Source organism: Nematolebias whitei, chromosome 18 (assembly GCF_014905685.2).
Source record: "Nematolebias whitei isolate Nwh7 chromosome 18, NemWhi1, whole genome shotgun sequence".
In the NCBI taxonomy this organism is placed as follows: domain Eukaryota; kingdom Metazoa; phylum Chordata; class Actinopteri; order Cyprinodontiformes; family Rivulidae; genus Nematolebias; species Nematolebias whitei.
In genome coordinates, this window is record NC_056515.1 from 19,616,128 (window position 1) to 19,621,309 (window position 5,182).

A 5,182-nucleotide genomic window follows, 5' to 3' on the forward strand; every position below is an offset into this window, starting at 1 on the left:
TACATACATTTATATTTATACATATATATATATGTATGTATATATAAATGTATGTATATATATACATACATTTATATTTATACATATATATATATATATATATATGTATGTATGTATATATAAATGTATGTATATATATATATATATATATATATATATACAAAGTATATACACACACAAATACCGGCCGGGGAACTTTCTGGGTGGAGTGTGCATGTTCTCTCCGTGCATAGGTGTGTTTTTTCCAGATAATCTGATTTCCTCCCACAGACCAAAAACATTAATTTTAGGCTGATTGATAATTCCAAATTCATTCAACCTTTATTTATACAGGTTAATCCCAATTGTCTCTAGGTGGGAGACAGCAAATGGTTGTTTGTCTTGTTTGTCTCTGTGTCCCTGTGTGGACTTGTGACCTTGAGATGTCCCCCTCCTCTCGCACAATGACTGTTTGATATGTGCATCAGTGACCCCCCATGACCCTAAAAGGAAGAAGCTGGTAAACATAATGTATGTATGTATGTATGTATGTATGTTTTATGAATGTACGGATGTATGAATGCATGTATATATTTACAGTATTTATGAATAATTTGTTTACCAACATTTGAACATGTTTAGACAGTTAAAAATGTGTTGTGCCTGACATCACTTTAAGTTGAACATTTTGTAATTATTTCTTAAAAAAATCACAAAACTATAACTGTAATTTTGTAAAAACTATTAAAAACATCAAAATGACTGTGCAGACAAGTAAAGTCCTGATGTGTTTTGATTAAACCTTGAATGATTTTTCCACTGTCAAGAGCTACAGAGCTCTAAAGGGCTAAGTTTTCTCACTCTTTCCCCCAAAATCATATTTGTGTGTATGTAAATTTGTCCATATTGTACAGCATACTGCTAACAAAAGAACAAGCACATCACTCCACATCAAACAATATGTTTTGAAGGATTTACTTGTTGGAAAATTTCTAAAACTGGGAAATGAGTAGCAAACGGAATATTATTCCAGCAATGTAAAAGCCATCGTCAATTAATAGTGTTTAGGTTCCTTTAATGTCTGTGCATTATTATAGATTTAAAAACTAGATTTTTTTTTTTTGCAGGTAAAATCATCTGTTTTCACACAGAGATCCAGATGTTACATACATAGCTCACCACATGAGGTGACATGAAGTTAACAACTCACATCGGGTTTAAAACATTTTGCTTTTATGTCACACTCCTTGTTATTTAATGCACATTTAAAGTATAAATGAGGCGTCCAGGGGTCCAGTTGGTTTTATGTGCAAAGCAGGCCATTAGTTCTTCTTATTGACACGTTCCCTCCCATGAGAAACAGCAGGATTACATCTGCTGTCTATCTCTGATCTGTCGTAATCCACTCAATATTTCCAAGGACACCTTGACCATCTATAGTTCTATACTTTAAGTGGAGGCTTTTCAATGGATACTCTCCAAAATAGACTGTCCTGAGTCACCAGCACCCCACATTGACTCAAAATGTAAATGAGGAACAGAGGGCATGTTTAAAAGTTAAAGTAAAAAAAAACTTTATTCGGCAGGATTTCTTTTAAGTTTCCTTTCGTTTTATGTCATAAGATCTGAAAATGTAATAATAGCTCTGAGCATGACTAAACCTGATTCCCCCCTCTTCCTGTTCTCTACTTTTAATCACCTGGGAATTCAGCGCATCAGCTTCGTACAGCCAGTGTGGATCATTTCCTACGAGATGATGCAAGTGTTTTGACTCCAAGTGAAATGACAGTCCATTGTAGCTGGGTTTTTAAAAAACTCCTTTCATAAATCTTAAATGACTTCAGCTTCATTAAAAAAGAGCGACTCGAGAGCTTCTTTGTGTGCTTTTGTGTTTGACAGATTTGACAAACCCAGCTTTGCCTTTGAACAGCGCTGAAGAACAACGATCATCTTCCGGTGAGCAGCATGACACTTGAAGGACAATAAGTCACACAATGGAGATGAGGGGACGCAGATGTGCACAAATGTTTAACTGCACCTGCACATCATGTCTCAAACTGGTTTGAAAACACATCTGTGTGTTCTCCCTGATGTATCGCGCTTGCAGCGTTGCTCTGCTGGTTTGGGAACTTCACGTCCTCTTAGGTAATTAACAGTGATCAAGGGTCGTCCTGCCTGTCATAACTGCCTCATGTTACTGCCTGTTCAAAAGGATTCAAACTCGCTGGCCTGAGCTGAAAGGAAAGCTACACACAAGCTCGTGGTCACATCCAATAAGCCCCTGGTGTAAACGTGAGTCGAGGTTTTTTGAGGTGGGGGCTGGTATCTGACTTATTTAATATGAACAAGAGAAGATCAAGAGCTATCCACCCACAAGCTGCAGAGGCTTTGAAAGGGACCCAAAACATAAAACACTCTGAAAACAGTGTCATGCAGCACTGAATGACTAATGTTTAATCAGAAACTTCTCCTGAAGAAGTTGCTCACAAGTTTTGTTTTTAATTTTGCTTTTGCACATATTCATTGTTGCACTCGTTTGATTTGTTATACTGAACTACAACACGCCTATGTTTAATAAATTTATAATATTGCTATTGTTACTTTAACACTAACTTGACCAACACGTTTACCTTCAAAAATACGTGTTTGTTTTCTGTATTAGTGCACAATATTTGTTATTGTTGTCAATTTGTGAGACATTTGTATTCACTGTACTCAGTGTAATTTAAGTATAATTAAACTGTAGAAAAAGTTTGATTAAATGTCATTCATTTAATATAAGGACTTGTTTTCCTGGTAAAATTTGGAAAAGCATTTTTTTAAACAATTTTTCATAAATACACAGACATTACCTTTAGTTTTATGTTTAGAAATTAAAATGCAAAACATTAGACTGGAGATTAGGTGACTGACCATACAACCTATTTTTTTAGTTGTTTAACGACACTTTTTTAATTTTTTTATTATGTTTTTACATTTTCTCAGTCTGGAACAAGTGAATTTTAGTTTTATATGTCCAGTTGACTATTGCAGGGCTAATTTTGAACATAATTTGTAAGAAAGTCTTAGAGAGTGTAACATTTACAAAGTGAGATTGAAGAAGAATGGTGACACTCTCCACAACACTCCACTACATGTGTTTTATTTACAAAGTATTATTCATTCGTTAAAGCAGGGCACCAGCTGGTCAGTTTATTGACCAACAACAACTTAATTAACATATTCACCCTTTAATTATCAGAATTCAGTCACTGAAGTAGAATCTGTTAATTACAGGGAGTCCCATACCATAACTAATGAATATTCATCCAAATGAAGAGACCAAAGTTGTCTTTGAAATTTTATTACAAAAGTAATCAAACTAATAGACAACAACAATAATAAACAAATAAACAATAGTTAATCAATCAAGGCTTAATGCTCTTCTATCTAAGGCAACATAAACTCTTTGAATTATTTTGTTTTTTATACGCACACACATTTAGACAAAGTTTAGCTATTTTAATAAATAGTTTACTTTGGGTTTTGGTTAAAAGAAGTTACTTAATGTGACCAGATCAAGTCATTTATTATCACTGCAAGCCAGGAAACGATTCATCAAGTTGCATCAGCTAAGAATCTTAACCAGACCAAAACATCGTGTCACCAGGTTTCTGCTCCTTACCGGGTCAGTGTTGATGACACCAGATCACGCATCTTTCTGGGGTTCTGCTGGTGGATCTGACCAGGATACACCACGAGGAGGACTTGCCAGAAACTGCCCAAAGTAGTGGAAAGTCACTGTGACTGCTTCAAGGGTCTCAGCAGGTGTCTCGTCAAGGGAAAACTATCTTCTGAAAAACAGGTGAAAGAAATACGTAATGTTTCACATGATTTCATTATAATGATTGAAAACAATAATCAAAATTATTCAAGTTCACACATGTTAATCAAATCAAATAAACCTCATCAAAGATTTGTGCTTTCTTTCTTAAAGGCATAGGAAGAAAAAGGTTAACATTAATCAGACTTTAGCTGACTCTGTGTCCGAGGACGGTGAATGTGTGAAAAAAAAAAAAAAACATCAATGAAGTCAAACGTAACCTTAAGGAAAACAATTCATGGTGAGTCTGGAAGACACCCAAGGGTCAGGGGTCATAGTTAGAGGAGTGCATCTTCATGCTACAAGGGATTTCCTTTTTTTTAACTTTTCTGCAGCTTTTTTATTTACTTATTTATTTATTTGCCATGTAAAGGATAGTGAAATTATCAACATATTTGGACTGTGCAAGTCTTTTCCAAACTGTATATGTTCCAAAATGTTCTTTATTTCTCTCTCAGAATGTCCCAAATCTATTTATATGGTCAAACTAAATAATACAGTTATTGTTTTTCTTGTGGTTTTGTAAGTCTTCACTTACTTCAGGATAAAAGTATCAAAATGGAGCAACAGAAAACACTGAATCCTACACACAAAAAAAATCTGAAACACCTGCACACGGAAAAAGCTCAAATGGAGGTTTCCTCTCTTCTACAGCAGAAGTGCAAACCATCAAAACCACTCCTGCTTTTAGCACCTATCTGGTAACACTCAAAGGAGAGGGACAGAAAGATTGTGAGGAAAGAAAAAAAGTCAACAACATGGCATACCACACAATGCCACCAAAATTTAAAGCTCAACAAGACTCATTTTCAGAGGATGATATAAGTGAGATAATGGATTAATTGCTAAGATCTTCATAACAACATTAATAATATATACATTTCATGTACACTATTTTTTTTCCAAGTATTAACAAAATAAAACTAGAGCCAAACAGAGAAAATAGTTTAGAGCAAACAGTTAGACAAGGAAAAGTCTTAGATAATTAATAAATAAAATGATCATAATGAGTAATGAGTAATTTCAAATGGCTCTCAAATGTCAGATTGATTAAAAAAAAAATAATAATTTATGTGAAACATCATTTAAGATTTTGGGGAGATGGGAAGCAAGCAAAAGGATGCTCTGATCACATTTCTGAATATTTTAACCTATATAAATATGTGGTCTACAATATTTGTCACTATCTTTACACAGAAAAGCTGAGTTTGGAACTGGAGAACCTTTTGTTGTAAAGCAGCAGTGTAAATCACCAGATCAAGAATAAATTAAAAACAGTAATATGATACTGACAGGTTGCTGTCTCCCTTCATCCTTCAATAAGATTTGGAGGGAAACAAG